General features: G+C 37.2%; 1 protein-coding gene across 1 annotated transcript in view; it reads right to left on the bottom strand.

Moving 5' to 3' along the window:
- Positions 1-11,512, bottom strand: part of LOC139960268 (serine/threonine-protein kinase/endoribonuclease IRE1-like) — a 71,538-nt gene extending 60,026 nt beyond the window's left edge. Inside the window, exon 1 of the mRNA XM_071958505.1 lies at positions 11,362-11,512. The gene's annotated coding sequence lies outside the window, so the exon portion shown is untranslated. The remainder of the gene's footprint in view (positions 1-11,361) is intronic.
- Positions 11,513-19,140: the final 7,628 nt, after the last annotated feature.

Below are 19,140 nucleotides of genomic sequence, written 5' to 3'. Positions count from 1 at the left end.
AGATAGCTAGACCGTGCTGTGTTCAAATCGGCAAGCACCTGCTCCGTTTGGATTCATGCGTTTGCTTGTGAGTAATACGCTTGTTCTGCAGTGCAACATTCAGTCCTAGCAATGTTTGATCATTGCACATAATCGCAAATTTGTAGATTAATAATCTTTTACGATTGCCAAAGTGCTTGTCATTTCCTCAGACATGTTTATAATTACTTCATTACTGTTCTAGTTCTCATTTATCAGATGCCTGATCAAGTGTGTCACTTTAATTGCAGTGTAGTTTAGTTTCAATCTGTAAAATATGTGGCTGCTATCGCGCTAGGCTAGAGCCTAGCTTATTAGAACATTCTTCAACAGAAAACTCTTGCATACTAATCATCACACCGCTACAAGGTGTTACATCTATTCATTGTTTGCGCTTTTGCACGTTTGCTTTAATCAGTGCTAGTAGTTGTAGCAGTCTCGTAGATTCATTGGAAAGGTTTTGATTTACTATATAAAGGATTTAAAAAAAAGAATTGTAGATTAAAAGTTGTTCACAGTTTTTGTTTGGTGGATGTTTCAACATAAATTAGATAGTTACCACCGATAGGACACGAAATAACGAATTAAGACCATGGAGAAAGATTTGTTTTGACTGTATTTCTGCAATGTATAAATGACAGTCATAACTGTAATCGCGTAAATCGCAGTAATCGCGAGAACTTAGCGAGAGGAGCTATGCGATTCATCAACTACAAAAGAAAAAGTCAACTATCAGCACTACAGTACACATGATCAGATAAAAGACAGCATACATGGTCACACAGTAGAAGACCATACAAATGATCACACAGACATGACACAGTACACATAATCACACAGAAGACAGTGCACATGGTCACAAAAAAAATATAGCTTGCCACTTAAAAGCTGAGGTACTACTCTACTATGCAAGAAATGAACAAGTACAAGCATTCTGATGGTAATAAGACTCCTTGGAGCTGCCTTTATCAGTTTAATCATCATGGAAGAGAAAGATTAGATCACAGAGTACCTATATGTAGATAAAATCCAGACGGTCAAAAATTGAGGTATATATGGGCATGCTTACATGCTCATGCATTCTTACCACTGTACAAGCATCCCGAACTGGTATTCTTTTAATACAGAGTGTTGACAACATTGATAGTGCCCCTTGATGCTAATTCATTTTCATTTTCAAAACTGTTCATATATTTTCTTTAAATAATGTAGCTTATGGACATTGCCAATGAGAAGCAGGGCAAACTACTTCCATATTATATTTGATATTTAACTATGAAAGAATTCCAGAATTTGCTTTCATTATATTCAATAAACATTTACAGAGAAACCTAAAACTAAAAAAAAAACACAAAATCAACAACTGTAAATGATGATTTGTCAGTCAACAAAATATTTTGGATCTATTAGGGCAAGTGTATGCGGCAATTGTACATGTTAGACATATAATTAAACTAAATATTACAAGGACCACTCATTTACACCTCTTAGGCTTAGCTACCCTATCCACCCTCAGGCTATAGTGCTTGATATCACCATCTCTAGCACTCCTCTGTATCTTGAGGATTTCGCACCCTCCGGAAGAAATTTATTCGCAGCGGAGGAAACTTGTGCAGCCATCCAAATTCATGATTGCTTCTTTTGAAATGAGAGAAACTACCAGTAGCTGTATAAAGCATGTACAGGTAGGCTGACTGAGTGGACTCTTCACCACACGTACCATTGGTTACATTTTCAATATCCAAATACTGTATGTAGCAGCATCTACAAGTATGTATGTCTACCTAGGAATGCTCGCTTGTGTTTTCATCCCTAGGACTACATTATGATTTAAAGATCATTTAAGCTCTGGCAAGCATTGGCTGAATGATCCTGTTATTAGTTTGGAATTTGTTAAATTCTAACACATTTTACATTTATATAAAAGTAGCTGCTCGCCTTTGGTCCGTTAAATCGACTTCCAAACAATTTTCACCAGACCTGCTGTACATTTAAGGTTACTCAATATGAGGAAGCGATTTCTCAACATATTACATATTGCACTCGACCGTCTAGATGCTGTACTTAATTATACACATCAACCCAGTGATGACATAACGATTCCATTTGATGACAGAAATCTTTCTCCCTAGACGCTCATCAAGCGTAAGTATTTAAATCAACCACAGAAAGCAAATTGAGATCCTCTTTCGATAAACTGTACATTTGGAAGAGGAAATGACACTTATGGTAACCATTATGATATACACTGATATAACTAGAACTTACGGTTTGCACTACTCTTCAACAGAAAACTTTGTGCAGGACTTAATATTCCACTTTAGAACAAGCCAACATCTTACTTTTAATCCCCTGTTTAACATGCCTGTTTTAAGTCACTTACGGTTTGCACTACTCTTCAACAGAATACTTTGTGCAGGACTTAATATTCCACTTGTGAACAAGCCAACATCTTACTTTAATCCCCTAGTTTAACATGCCTGTCTTAAGTCAGATAGCTAAAATCAGGGTACCATTTAACGTCAGGGTACCCACTAATTGAACTGACAAAGGATAAAAGAGCCAGCATAAAGCCTCAACACTATAATACAACATGGTATCACTGCAGTAAACACTAAAACTGATAGTATGTTTCAGAGAAATACCTTCTCTTCTTTGTGATTAACAAAAATATATGGTTCATCAATGACAGGTGAGATGCTACTACAGGTACCCTTAGAACTAAAGTAGCATCAAACATGGAATACATATATGTATATATGTACATATATATTTATATATATATATATATATATATATATATATATATATATATATATATATATATATATATATATATATATAAATATATATATATACTCCAAAAGACAATATTATATATTATTAGACAAAACCAGAGAAATAAGATAATATGACTCATAATTAACAAAAAAGGAGTATTGTTTACGAAAAGTATATTGAAATTTTCGGTCTCCTGGGACCTTTGTCAGCAATACTGTACTTGGCAGTGGAATGAAGAGTACAAACAAAAACAATGAAAGTAGGACACTAGATTAGTGTAAGTGACATTGATGAAAATAAAACCAAATACACCATGACTATACAGGAAGCGGATTAAGGAGCAAAGAATAGGAAGAACGGATTACATATGTTTGTAGAACTGGAAGTTGTTTAGGGGCCCAAGTCTTTTGTCTTAATACGAAAGATCCAATAGATTTCTTTTCCTTTACTTTCATTCACGAATTTGAAATTTGAGGCAATTAAAATACATCTTAGGTTTTTGAGAAAATGTCTATGAAGATTGAAATGTTCGGAACGGGGAATCCTGCAAAAATTATCATTAATCAATTTTTTGTGATAATTGAAAAGTAAGGGGAACCAAGAACAGGTTCACCTACATAATTGCCTTCTTGCAAAGTACAGTACACAGTAGAATAAGATGGAAGGGGGGGGGGTGGGGTCTTAGACCATAGTCAACCTTTGGGAATTTTTACCACGTGTCTGAGGTGATATGTGGGCATATTTGGCATCAAGGTTTTCTGACCACGACTGTACATCCACTGCTATGACCACAACTGTACATCCACTGATAAAGTAAAATAACTTGTACAAAGTTTATATAGGATAGACTTTTTTATATTAACTGAGTGTGTGTTACTTCACCAACATTAAAAATCACAGAACCAAAAAATTCCTCACTATGTTATGCATGAAAACACCAAAAATGGCAACAAAAATGTAAGGAGAGATAAGGGTTTCAATATTGAGAGGTCAGCCATGTCCTTGTAGTGGAATTCATCAAGCAAGTGGCAGGTGATACTGTCAACACTACCATCTGGCAAACAGTTTGGAGGTGATTAATTACATGGTTTGGAAAGATAGCAAATTTACAAAGAGGGCACAGTCAGTTAGCCTCAATGAAATTAAAACATCATGACTTTGGAAAGTGTTTAAATGGATTCAATGAACAAGCGATATTTACATTTCTGTTTTCTATTCTTGTTAAATAATGGGAGAAGAAAGGTTTATCCCAGGTAGGTAAACCTTCACTTTCATGTAACAATTCCATAATGAAATACTTTTTATCTCATCTCCCTACATATAATGTATAAAGGCAGATTAGATATTGTACTTCACCCCGCATCTAAGGAAGTGTGTGATTGAGTGTGCGTGCATGTATCAGTGAGCAAAAAGTGTGTCGCGAACTCCTACCGTAGACCGTATGTACGATCCTTAATCTTGCCTGCATGACGTCATAGATCAAAGGTCAGAGTTCAAGAAACCTAAAAATTGGTTTTAGCCATTTTCTGCTTGTCAACATGTAGTAAAGAGGTATTCAATTCAACTACAACATGTATAGAATAATGAGACAAATTTTTATCTAGGACAATTTTAGGTGTGCAGGGTCAAAGGTCGAAGACCCCTAAACCAGCCATTACCTCAGTTTGTTGGAAAACCACAAGATACTGTACATAGAGAATGCTGTAAATCAAAATTTAGTACTTATGTGGTTGTTGAAGGTCGAGGTCAAAAGGTCAAATTGGCCTAAATTATGCAAAAAGTCCTCCTACACCTTAAGTCTGATCAAGTTCAAACTTGGTGGGTACAGTAGGTGCCTGACCATGTAACCATCAATATAGCAGTATGCAGGGAATAATTTGTGTTCAAATTTTGAATTTTGAAGTTCCTGAAGTTGGTCTCTTATCAAATCCTGTGTAGAAACTTACTATGCATCTTTGTGCTTGACTTGCATAGCAATTTGACCATATTGTGATGTGATACCTGACATATTATTCCCTGCTAAAACTTTTGAACAGAACTGACAATCAGAAAGAAAGGAGTAAACAAGAAACCCTGATTTCAAAAGGCTTATACTGTATATTGTTTTGTACAAAATTGCACTGCTTCAGCTGTAAGCCCCCTTGAAATAGGATTAGCAGTAAAATACCAACCAGCTTTATTTAAACATTGTTATCTGTAGACGAGGTCAAAAGGCAGACCAACCTTGATCAAAGACAAGCAACAGAACAACACTGGCTGACATTATGTTCTGCGATTGTGCAAGGCCTCAAAGACAAAGACTACTTTGCACAATGATGTCCGGAGTTCATTAACTAGAATCGAACGATGGCTTTGTGATTTCTTGTCACATTTTATATTAGAATATTTTATGTAAGAATGTACACCAGGTTATCAAGTTTTGACCATTCTTGACTTGAAAGTGATCACGTTGAATCTTGCACAGATGTGGACCTACACCTAACTTTCATCAGCTTTACTCTTGAAGTTATCTTATATATATCTTACAAGTTTTAGGTTTGACTTCTGGTGACCCCAAAGACCAGTGATCTTCATAAAAGACTACTGTGCGGTGGCACTCAGAGATATGACACACATACTAAACATAGCGTAAATGCAAGTTTTACTTTTGTACTGTACTACAGTAAATCATTTATACAAGATTTTCAAACTTTGAAAACTGATGTCATATCATCTTTGACCTCCACTATAATTCAATATTTTCACCTACTGTACATACCAGCTAAAAGGTTCATCCAAGCTCTCCGTTTGGAGTTATCATGTTAAGATTTTCAGACTGTGAACACTACTGACATCAAATTACTTTTGATAAAAATCAACAGTTTCATCTACAAACCAGGTAGAAAGTTCATCCAAACTCTCCCTTTCGGACTTTTTTACCCAAATTTTGCAGACCATGACCTTTAACTTTCAGATAAAGCAGTAGGCTAATGCACTCACTAATGTGGATCTACACTACTAGTAAGAAGTCCATCCAAGCTTTCCTTTTGGAATTTAATATTATCATGATACGATTTGCAGAATATTGTAAAATTACTTAAAAAATTAAAACAACAATACACTTAAAAATTAAAACAACAATACAATTGAGATATATCTTAGTTTTTTATAACAAGAAGGCTATTAAGTGACTTTTTTTCAATGAGTTTAATTCTTTATGCAACATTTTCGATGTCTGGACAGTGTTCATTTGTAGCTTAATGGAAATTTGTTTGATGCTATTTGAAATTAACTTAGTTAGGACAATGCTATGAACTACATTGATACAGAAATTTAGAATTGGAATGAAAATTCTATCAATAGCAACTAACAAGAGTAACAAGCAGCATAAAGGTTACTGTGAGACTGAGGCTTACTATAAATTACTCAAAGTTTGTCAAATGAAAACACAATTTTTCAACTCCCAGCTTCACACAAGGTATACAACTGTTTTCTTGTGTTTTAAACTTTCCAACCATTATATCCTCCACAAGTTTAACATAACAATATTAGCGTAGACCTGTAGGATAGCTCGTTAATTCTGGATAATCTTGGCTAATGTCCAACCAAAGCCTCACAAGTATCTTCACTATGTATAGCGAGAGCTTTACACCAGTTGATTTTACAGCATTTGATGTTATACTGTAGCAGCAACGAAGCATCACTTCTTTATTATCCAAATTTTAGCTTTGACCTAATAACATTCAAAGTTTACACTGGTCAATGTTCTATGACTGGTGGCCAAGAGAGCTTTAGTGCCTTTAACATAAGAAGCAAACATTACAGAAATTAAAAACGTAACCCCAAATTTTTCTTGGTGTCTTTGTAATGAATAAATCACATGATCATAATTAATAAAGCAAGCTACGAGGGAATTTATCTACCGTACTCATAGTGAACATTGCCACGTTATGGTACCACAGAGTGTTAGCTCACGCATCTCAAGATTAACAGCTGCACAGTGAATGTTCTGAAGCAGGCAAACTTTTCATACAGTGTCTAGATGCTAACTAATAAATGGAAGATAGCGACACAATCCACCTCTTATGTTGCTAAAACACTAATTATGTATATATACAATCAAAGCAGCTTTTACACCAATATTGCCGTGCACAACAATGTTCAATGCAACAGTAACATGGCTTGGGATGGATATGTATCATTCACCTCTCCAGTTTCCACATTTCAATGAAAATAATGATAGCAAAGTTCAATATTGAAAGTTGCATGTAGAATTTAACTCAGTCAGACAACCTGTAGGATGTAAGGTAATATTGAAGCCTAAGTTCGGCCTAGTTGTCTCGGATCATTGGACAACAGTTTAAGGTCTGTCTGGAATATACCATAAATGTTCAAATGCATTTGCTAGCAAGAGACACGATGCTGTAGGCACTACATACAGTATCCTAACAAGTGAAGCACTACATTAGGTATATTTTTTTAACTCAGTTAGGCTCATCTGCAGGCCACAACAAATATGTTTACAACTACCATACTCACCATTTGTATACTTGTAGTAGAGTACAAACTTCAACATCAATACTTTCTTTAAACAAAGGGTATGCAGATACATGGTGCTACATAATGCACATCGGAAAATTATTTTTCTGTGCAGTAAGAAATTTAAACTTCTTACACCAAAGAAAGTTGATGAAAAACTTATAAAAAAGTCAATGATCATAAATTATTAATATGCATCTTTTATGTCTCAAACAATTAAATAAAGATCAACAAGAATGCAGCTGCCTGGCTTCAAAGGTAGTTTGGCTTTTGTAATATAAGGGCTACTGTAGCACTTGGCCTATACTAGCTAGGTGTTGGCCAGTCAGTAGGCCTATACAAAACCTCACTGTAACTTTGAATCACTACTCAAATAGCAATGTCATATTTTCCAAAACTGTGTTCTTGATACTTTAACTTTGTCTTAACGATGTTCAACAAAATGTTTTAAATGGATTAGAAATGAACATAAATGAACACAACATGTCCAATACTGTTTATGAACACTTTCAAAGCACATGTCATTATGCACTTCCTAAGCTCAACCAATTCCCTGTACTAAATGGTAATTACATTATATATAAATGATGTTTTTGCTGTATGTTTACAAATGGAGGTAATTGCTAGGTGAACAGCCTCCCCACATGAACAAATTTCTGTATACCTTGCATGTTTTTACACTGTTAATTCCCATTGCAACTGGTCATTGCAAAATTACAACTCATACTTGCTTCAAGTTTTCAAAGATACTGCTTTCATTAACCTGTGAAATGTTGGCAATGATAGCCTTGGTATAATTTGGGTTTTGATTAGCATATGATTCACTTGCCAAACTGTTGAACGTACAATAGTACATTTCCTACTCGACAAAGCTAAAACTCTACTTACCAATGGCAAGTTGGCATGCTTCATGTGTCTAGGCCCGGGCATCAGCAAATATATCTGGACCGACTATGTCAATTAGGAGACACAACAAAAATTGGCGACTAGGGAAGTACAAGGGTAGTTGAAAGAGGGGCTGGGCGGTGAAAATCGGTTGAAAGGGCAGGTCAAGGCGGGTGAACAGTGGGGCAGGCATGCCGCCACTGTGAAACAGAGAAGCGTGGGCACTGAGCCATCTGCCCAATATATTGTGTAGAATATTCATAAAGCTTACACAGTGATACGATCGCATCTTTACAACTACAATAGTAAAGTCGGTCATACAATAAACGCAATTAGTGTTTGATCGGATGCAAGCTTTTTTACAGGGCACAAACTTTTTCGGCGACTTGCGTCCCTGTGACTCAAACTTTTTGTCTCTAGTTACAGTTACTGGTATCAGAGATGTTAGCTTCCTACATGATTAATAGGTTGTCTCAACTGATAACGTTTTCTGATCAAAACAATGATTACAAAATTACATGATAGTCTTCTTACCGTAATCGTTTGTTGTCGAAAGGTACATACTGTATGGGACAACAAGGCCTAACGTTATGATATTTGAGTGCATAGATATGAAAGCCTATACCACAAACTGCTTTAATGTATCTCTACACAGGGTAAAGTACTGTAATGTTGCAAGAAATTGTTGGTAAACAAAGTACTTTGTGTTCATTGAACACTACAGATGCAAGAATGTATCCAGACAATGGACTATTAGCCAATCAAATCATGGGAATTTTGGAAAAGCATCTTTGTTTAGTTTAGCATATTACTGTATAGCATCAAAATCTCTGTAATGGAGTGTTGTTAACCCTGTACAGTACCTTGCAATTGATTGTTATGATATATTTATTTTCAAACAAATGCAATGATGTGTAGGATTGGAAGAAAGTTTGCTTCTTTTCAGAAGAAGTTGTGGTTTTTTGAAAGAAAGAATTGAAGATGTTCATTCAAAATGTGTCTTGTTATGTTTTGCCATAGACCTAGTTGTGAGTGTGTACTTGGGGTTGTTTCTCAAAACAAAAAAAACGTTTGCGGCATAGCTGTCGAATACCCCGCGTTGTTGAAACTTAACCAAAATAGGTGCTACGGGCTACGAGGTAAAACTGGATAAGTGATAGATGGCACTAACTTATTTACGGAAACATGTGTATACTTTACTATAAAGAATGACTTCGTAGCCTGTTGGCTCGTAGCCAAATTTAGGGTTAGGGGGCCCGTTGGATAACCCCCATTCCACAACTTCTGACTTCGTAGCCCGTTGGCTCGTAGCTGACTTCGTAGCCCGTTAGGTTTACTTAAAAACAAAGCTAGACCCAGTAGCCCGTTGGATGTCACCCCAGATCCCCACGTTCCCGTTGGATGTCACCTCACATCTTCAGGCTTTACTTTCCTTTACAGAATGACTGCGTAGCCTGTTGGTTCGTCGGCAACAGAAACAAAACGGACCACGTACCCCGTTTTACAAGTATATGCATTGTACATTCGAAAAAAGGGAAAAAATATCAAAGTCCAATATTCTTAACAATACTATAATAGCGCCATCTACTCAAGCACAATATGAGACTGCGTTGGACGTTGTTCGTCTCCGTCAAAACCACAATCTCGGATCCAGCGGGGTATTCTGCAGCTACTCCACGTTTGCGTCCCCCAGACGCAAGTAATTTGAAGATTTTGCGTCCCTGGCCAAAATGTTGCATTCGTAACAATGGTGCATAGACACAGGAAGCAAATGACAGAAGTTGTTTTTCCTTAGAAATATGAGTCTCCTTGCCGTTTTTGCACGTAAATAAGTGCATAACCTCATAATAGTGACCGCTGTACACAATCGCGGTTTCAGTTGTTTTCCGCATGCGTTACTTTCCGCTTCTTACTTTCCGCTGAAAAAATTCTTCTGCGGAAAACACCTTCCTGTATACTATATTTTTCGCATATTTTAGGATACCAAATACAGGCAGGATGATTAAAATAACATGAGAAAGTATCAACGAACGTCGATAATGGATGGTTAGACTGAGTTCATGTCAGAAAAGTTAAGCTGCTTATAATACAGAGGAGGCTTGGGGGTGTGTAATTAGGGATTATTAAAGAAGTATGTGGTGGTCGGCCGATAAAAGGGAAAAGGGACACCCGCGTTATGAAGGATTGACTATCTAATAAAGTATTAAAACTGCGGTCCGCGTAATGATAGTTTAAAAAATTAGTTGTAAAAGGCGGTATCTTTGATTTTCGCTGGAAATGGCTGTATAAGTAAGGGCTGTTTTAATAGTCGAACACGCATTTTGCACCACCTTTCTTACGAGTTACATCTAAAATCATGGCCGATTTATCCTGTTACAGTTAAATCCTATCTTCTCCACCTTCCTAAATCATTCCATGTGCCTAATCAATTCAGTAAGTTATTCTGTCCCTCCAAAAAAAAACGTTACTTTCCGCTGCAAAAAAACGTTGTTTTCCGCTGACAAATTTGTTTGCGGAAAACACCGTTTTGTTTCAGCGGAAAGTAACGTGTGCGGAAAACAACGGTACCCTACACAATCTATAGTATAAGACTGACACTGTCTAAATAGTACCAGACCTAGTAGTAGCCAGAGTCCATGCAACTCAAGTATTTTCAGAGACAGTAAATCTTAACATCATTATCATCCAAACCTACTGTAAGCAATTATTTTCAAATTTACCATAAATGCCCGTAAGCGTAAGGTTCGTGACCTACTGCCACTGGGGAGCAAGACCTCCAGATCATATATATTTCAATGCTTAGGCTAGGCTGAGGTGTGCATATTAACAGCTACTTTCACTAATTACGATTCAAATCAACTTATAAAAAGGCCCTAATGTTTATTTGATGGCTCACAAAAAGTAGCAACTAGGAGTAGGCTAGGGGGAGCAAAGCTCCCCAACATGCGTAACTTGTAACAAACAATAACAATGATGCAACAGGCCTGTCCTAGCTTTATATCCTAACACGTGAACTCAATTACATTGTTGCGGAACTTAAAGCGTATCTAGACACATGTTGAATCCTGGCCAACGTATGAATTCAAAATACTTGCAGCTTGTACATAATTAAGTTATATTTAGTTCTACCAGGCAACTAGTTGCCAACTTTAAGGGTACCTGATATAACACGATTCGTAAGGCTCTGCTGTTTAAGTGGTTTCGTCGATAAAATTCCGGAGAAAAATTGAAATATTGTCGAACACTGACGAACAAGAAGGTTATTCGCAGAACTGACGTAAACAATCTAGGTGGAATAAAGTTACGAGAGTTGCCATAAAGGTGGTAAGGTCACTTACTGCAACTTTTCACTGCTAAATGTTATGTTATTTTTCTTCGGAGGTACCCCAGACCTTTGGGCATGAGGGTTGTCTTCAGCGAAATCCCCCGCCTTTTTAAATTCCTGGAAAACCCCAAGCCAAGCGTTCTTAGTTAATGATATTGACGTGAGGATCGGGCCGGGCGCTGGGACAGGTGCCGGAGGTCAAGTCGAGGAAGCCAAGGGAGAATTTTGACCACTGTTACGTCTGTAGTCCTCCTAACTCACCCCACATAAGCAGTGGCGTAGGAAGGTACTTTTAAGTGGGGGGGGGGCTGAAGACTGATGGCCGGCCTGGGGGAGGGGTCTAAGGGGAGGGGGTGTCCCCTCCCCTTTGGATTTTTTTGCATTTCCAGGTGGCCTCAGATGCAATTTGGTGCAATATAGCACACTTCAACACCCACTCCATTTTGTAAAGAATTTTGCATTTTCACCTGGCCCTAGATGCAATTTGGTGCTTCAAATGAGATTTTTTTTTCTCATTTGGAAATGAAAAAGGGGTTTTCTGACTTGCGGAGAGGGGGGGGGGCGATACTTCCGCCCCAATACTTTTCACTGGGGGGCTTGCGCCCCCAGCCCCCCGGTTCCTACGCCCTTGCACATAAGGGAATAAAGAGTATTTATTGGATCTTCTTTGCGTTTAGACCTCATTTATAGTAAGAACATGGCTTACAGTGATCCATTTGACATCTAAAAACGTTACATTTTCTTTTTCTGGGGAAGGGCCCCATACCCCTTCTCCGATTCGTGTCTAGCAATGCGATACCACCGCCTTTATAAAATAATCATTCACTTCATTTCATAGAGGATCATGTAAAGGTTCAACTTGGACCAAATTTGCTAAATATATAGCCTAATGTCTGACCAAATACAGTAATCATGTACATTTGGTCCAATGATGCCATAGGATATGTGGACCCTATAGTTAGAAAATGTAAAAGGAGGTGAAATTGAAATTGAAAACTATTTATTTCCTCACACCATAACATAAACAAAGTGAACAAATAACATTTGAATATACAATACAAATACATTCCATGGGAACAATTGATATATACAAATGATGTGAAGTTGAGGAGACCTGGCAGAAGCAGAGCTTATCAAGGCCAGCCCACCAAACATTTCATAGAAAAGAATATACTTCTATCAAATACGGGCAATGGTCAAAGCTTTGGCATAGGTCTATGTAAAAAAAAACTGTTAAAAGACTGGTACGCTTGATTTAGTCTATTCCACGTGGACTGTATTACTTTAAAAATGTCTTGCGAAACTTAAATACAGTAAGCAATCTTCATTCATATCGTAGTATGAAAAGAGTCCCGTAGCAGAACCTTGCATTTAGACACAATTATTTCCGACCTATTAATAGTTTAAGTATTCCTTAGAATGAAACCATTTGACGTCTAAACGGTGATTTCTTTTGCCAAGGTAGGAAGGAAACCAGACCCCCCCCCCCCCGCATGCGAGTAGGCTTCAACGATCCCAGCGTCACAACCTCTCCTTTATACACAAAAATTTAAAAAATCGTCCATTCGCCTTAGTGGCCTTTCGATAAAGGTATGATGGCCCCGTAGTACCTTAATCACTATGGGAAAATTTGGTCTCGATATTTGAAATCCGGTGCATGCCATTGCATATATAAATTACATTTGATTTGTGTGTGTATTCGATTTTCCAAAATGAACTGAAACATTAACTTGTGATATTATCTTGCGATAATTACGGGTAATAGTTGGTCGAATTTCAGTGCATTTGCAAATCAACTAAGTCAACGCGTCATTTGTGATGAATTTACATACGGTTAATGCATCATGCCAACTGATATTTAGGCCGACAGAACGGGTGATATCAACCGACATATATCATGATTATTCCGAGGCGGACGATTTTCTGTGACGAGAAAAGGAAATTTGGTATATTTTGTTTGGCCGGACTGATTTTGTTTGAGTGTCCGGAAACATACCATCTATACGGGGACGAATTTTATTTTACACCGAAAGTACTTCGCAACTTTATTCTTATATTAATAACCGATATAAGACTGCCGTATAACATGTTTACATATGAAGTCAAGTGACAATACGGGGGTGGGGTGGGGTGGTGCATCATATCAGTTCTTTTGATGAAAATCGGAAAATCTCATTTTGCCCATCCAGTAAATTAGAAAATAGCCCCTGGACGGGCCAACAAAATTTAATATGTCAACCCACTGTAAATTCAGGGCATCGGCAGACTGCTGGTCGTCAGGGTAGATAATGTTACGACATGTCCAAATGCACCAGCGAACTATGTAACGCTACATAAAGACCTACAATGAGTTTATTGCCCGTTACCACGCTATAGGTATAACCACCATACTGGCTATCCTGTCGAGCCTGTCCTTTATGAGTAGCCTGTATGAGTATCCTATGTAGGGTATATGGACAAGTAAAGCAAAGAGCAATAAATCATTTAAATATATAGGCCTTCCTCAATAGGCAAGCTTGACGACAAAAACCAACATATAAAGGATAAAGTGAATATTGAGCACAAGAGGGAAAAACATAATAAATGGCACACAAATCAAATATTCGAATTGTAAAGTTTATATGATCCACTTTCAGCGGACTAATTTTATCCTCATGGGAGATTCACCACACTTTTCTTTGTACGTATTTGGAACAAAATTCGGCTCATGGCTTGTGTAGCCTACCAACAAGTTATTTACCGGAAACCCTTCAACGAATTTCTTCAGCATTTCAAGGAGTTTATGTTGTAAAGTACATTATGTGTAAGATTGTTCTTCCCAAATTGTCATTTTATTTTTCTTAATGACAAAAGAGTCAGATAGACACACTAAGCAAAGAGGAGGAGCCACCTTCATTGTCAGTTGGGGGACTTTTCAAAATTCAAAAGTATTTATTAGCACAACCTTGCGTTTAGACCTAATTATAGATCGAATATAGTGTAAATATATGCCCCCAGAATGCATCGTTCGGCCTCTAAAGTTCAAACATTTTTTGTCTGCGGAGTACCCCTGCGCCCTCCCTACAAGGGTTGTCGTACTCAACAAATCCTCAGCTACATCCCCTAATTCGATATTGTTTTTATCCGACTACAGCCCGTTCATAAGGTTCATGCCACTACCGATATAAGTCAGGGATAATTTAGAATTTGCCCACCCAATACCCCCGCAAACCCCTACCTCCAACTTTGAACTCCTGTGTATGTCACTGCATTGATATATTCTAATTCCTCAACTTATTGAAAAGTTCAATTATACAGAGAAAATGGTAAATATGCACATCCGGGTTCCTAAAATTGTAAATTTTCTTTTACATTGTAGTTTGAGTACGCCTAATGTATTTTTTCTTTTCTTTTCTCTGTCGGAATAGTTCTTCTAGATGCGGTTTTAAATTTACGACTCTATGCATAGTGTCTTCAGATATGAATTTCACTATAAGGAGGCGTGATTTGTGATGCTTTGTATAGTGTGAGTCATTCAGCCTGCAGTCTTTAGGGTCTAGGTATATAGGATGGATAGGCCTTCTGGGTAGTAATAACTCACTTTTTATTACGTCATGAACTAATCAAAAAAGGAAAATTTGCGATAGACGAGTGCAGTCTGTGATGCCGACTCTATACGATGGGTATAATTGAGAAAGCTATACCAGTATTTTTTTAGATTAGTTTGAGAGTACCTCATTTGTCATTCATGGGAATCATGCTTATATAAAAAAAAAAAATTATTCAGCTAGGTCATAGACTCTGCCGTTTCTGTTCTGATATTGGTTTTGTGTGTGTGTGTGTGTGTGAATTTACGACTTCCATGCGATTAGAAATCGCGCTGTTATTTAGGGTATATATCGCACCCCCCCCCCCTCCCTCCGCTAAGGCTACAATACGTGATGGATAAACATTAGAGCACAAGGGACAGCCAATGGGAGAAATACACATAGAATATCAGTGTTCGGTGGTTCGATGCTGGGTTATGTGACAAAAATCGGCTAAAAGAGACTTTGTAACTGTTACATTTACAAATCAGAAATATAAAAAAAGTGCGTTCGGTGCCACTTCACAGCAGACATGTTATAAATGGGTCAAACGACTCACCCCCGCGTGAGTATTTGAACCCGTTGTCATGTGGGCGGATCCTGTTATTGCATCTTTAACGGATTCACTTTGTTATTATCAACGACAGTTGATGAATAAAACAGTTAATATAGCTTCAATCTGCTTTTCTTAGATTAAGGCGAGTAATTAAAACTTTGGATACAAAGTGGGATATGTCCTATACCGTGTTGACTCAAGAGAGAAAGAAATAGAGGTAAATTTATGAAGTAAGAAACAAATTAACTGTCAGTAAACACTAAAACCCTTCCTGAAAATGACTGGAAATAGCGGTTCACAGAGTCATGTACATGCAGTCCCGTTAAATGTGACTTTCTTGGGAAACTATTTGCTTAGGAGCCTGCATGCCCATAAGATGACCCATTCTTTAGTTATAGGCCTATATGGTTGATCGAAATAATTCATAAAGACATTCTGACATGTTACTGATTGGACAAGATGCCGTAAACCAATTAACATTGAAAATAGATTGTCTCGGGAAATTGACTAGTTTATAAAGAAATTTCGTAGGGATGGTGGGTAATTCTGGGCCGGAAGGGGGCGTCAGGGAATACAGCCCCTTGGCCCGGGGATTAATCAGGTTGGAAAAATGGGATAAATAATCATCTTCTTGTCATTGTCATGGTTTACTTGAAAGGAAATATAAGACTTCAAGAAAGGGATCGGTGACATATTTACCTCCACGGCCGGACTTGGCTCCCGACTCCACGGACGGTGGTTATATAGGTCTCTAATAACGAGATCAGCTTCCCTATGACTTTTCGAAATCATAAAATATGTTTTGCACGGAGTAGTGGCCGTAGATGTGTAAACTTACTATACGTGTATACGTTACTACACTTTTAGAATCGAGAGTATACACATCAATATTCTTGTTTCTTCAATTTGTGAAAACCTCCGTCGAGAAGGGTGTCTTCAATTGATGCTATATTAATCTTATTTCGAACTGTTGAAATGGTTTACTGGTTAAATGTGTTTGCGTTTAATAACTTTATCAAATTTAAGGACCAAACGCAAACAAACAGCAAATCTTCAAACCCACACAAGACTTTGTTGTGCCCATACTTTTTGGCTTTAGCTCATAAGTTAAATCAAAAAGTGACATTAATCTATGTACTGACATTGCGAAACATTTAAGAAAGCAAAGCTATGAAGAAACGTTGCTCTCTCACGTTACCCCCCTCGTGGGTGCCAGATCGCCAGTCCCCTAAAACTTGTGTCGAAGTTGGGGAGCATGCAACTGGCATAGCTGTTCATGTTGGTTGTCATTGTGGCCACCCTGGTAAAGCCTGCTTTGCATGAAGAACTGTGTGGTCTTGTGTTCATAGACGCAAAATTTGATCCGTGAAAAATATTATTCTTTGCAGTTAAACTAATGTGCTTTATTTTTGTTTTAAGAAGCAGGGAAATCTCCCTGAGTGATGTATCCGTATATACATTTAAATGAAAGATGATATCAGATTAATTCGATTGAAATTGATAAAGTGTAAAACTAACAATTTTATTCGTGCTAATTAGTTTAAGAACAAGAGAAAAACAAGTGGGTGGATTTAACCACACTCTAATTCAACAGATACAAGCCGGAAACACCTGAAAAAACTTGCTCCTAATGTCAATAAATATTAATATTGTACAGGGAGTTTCAAAATAAACTCTTCAAATTGATTTAAAAAAAAGGTGATTGTGATCGACTTAGAAATACAAACAATTAACATTTATATCTCAACTAAACAAATTTAATGTAGGGTATGATGACGGGAGGGAGGGAGGGAGGAAGGGAGGGAGGGGTGAGGAAAGGGTACGATGGCGGTACTCGTGCAGATAACATGCACCTGTTCATCAACAACAATAAAACAATTAAGAATATAGCATTTCCATAGAGAAATTATATCGCTTCGTCTATTTTAATTTCTACAACATTGTATAGTACAAGTGCACAAAATAAAAACAATAATATGAAGTAGTGGAATGAAATATAGAGGGAAGTAAAACTAAAACAACCCGAGGAACTTGGCGAAGAGTTTCACTCCCTAAAAAACTGAAGAAAAACAAGTCAAATCAGAAATATATAGAAAGAACAATGAACAGAGTAATTAAAGAGAAAATAAACAAAGCAAAACAAAAGTTATTAAATAATTTGTATCCTGACTTGTAGACCCCACCTATACCCTCACAAACCCTACTCTCACGGACCAATCCCCGACCAACTCTCACCTTCCCGTCTTTACTAAAACTCATAACTTTCCAGATTGAAATTGTGCTGTGACATTAACCCATGTATAATGTATACACTCAAAGGTAATAAAATATAAAGCAAGAACTTGTAACGTATACTTTAATCTAATATCTAATACATAATATCCTTTAATATTCATCTTTCTCAATGTGTTCTCAATTACCATCACGATAAAGAGACGGTGGAAGATGTTGTCTAAGTCTTATTAACTCAGTACTTTATTCTATGTTTCTCGTACCAAATACCAGTATTTTCAGTGGTTTTCAACAAAGAAGACTTTTAATTTCATGTTTACTATGTATTGGCACTATTTTAATTGAAAAAGATGTAATAACAAAGATGTAAAAGGATATTTTTATTGCAAAAAGTGGCGCTTCTCATTTATGAAAAGGGTCACTTTTGATGAAGTTTTTGAGGGAGGGGGGGGGGGCGGAGGATGATCTTGCCGGCAGTGTCCCCGGCTTCGCCGTCAACTGAGTATATTGCTCCGTTCTTCCAAATAATGAGTCTACACCAACCTGACTAAAAGGAAAAGAACAATGATATGAGAGAGCGACTTTTCGGTTCGAACTCCATAATTTGGAACACGAGCGTATTGCAACAATAGGGACTTTTGAGAGTATATAGCTTTATCTATAGCAGTATGTCAGAAAATAGCTTGTTGCTGTATAAACCCCGACGTTTCTGTGCAGTGAAAAAAATCTATTTCATGTGTATGATTATCACAAAAGTGGAATCCCATTGCCTTGATCAAGGCTCATTGACTATACAAGCCAGTATCTCCACACTATACTGTTACAACTGAGGTTTTTTTTTTCATTATTTTTTTTATCTCCATTTATGATAAACATGTGCGGTTTCACATCCATAGAGATACCGTTCGCACTTGTTGTTGTAGCCAATTGCTCGATTTGTACAGAAAATGGCTCTGAAAAGACCATTTTCTGTGGGCTATTCATCCACAAAAAAATGCTCCAAGGGCAAAAAATTGATCGAGAAACAACCAATTGTTTATAGGTGTCTCCCTCACAGAGCGTGCCGTGCGGCGTGCTTGAATGGACCGAAAGTTATGAAGAGGCCTGACATTTCCTCAATAGTATTTATTTACACTTGGACAAGTATTGTTTAGATAATAAACACACTATTTCCTTTCATCGTATAGACAAGTACATCGAAAAAACATGATACATCCAAAAACAAGTTTCGCTGGGTTTTCTTTTCAACTTTTATTGTA

The sequence above is a fragment of the Apostichopus japonicus genome, chromosome 19 (genome assembly GCF_037975245.1).
Source record: "Apostichopus japonicus isolate 1M-3 chromosome 19, ASM3797524v1, whole genome shotgun sequence".
Lineage (NCBI taxonomy): Eukaryota > Metazoa > Echinodermata > Holothuroidea > Aspidochirotida > Stichopodidae > Apostichopus > Apostichopus japonicus.
This window is presented reverse-complemented; position numbering and strand designations above follow the sequence as displayed.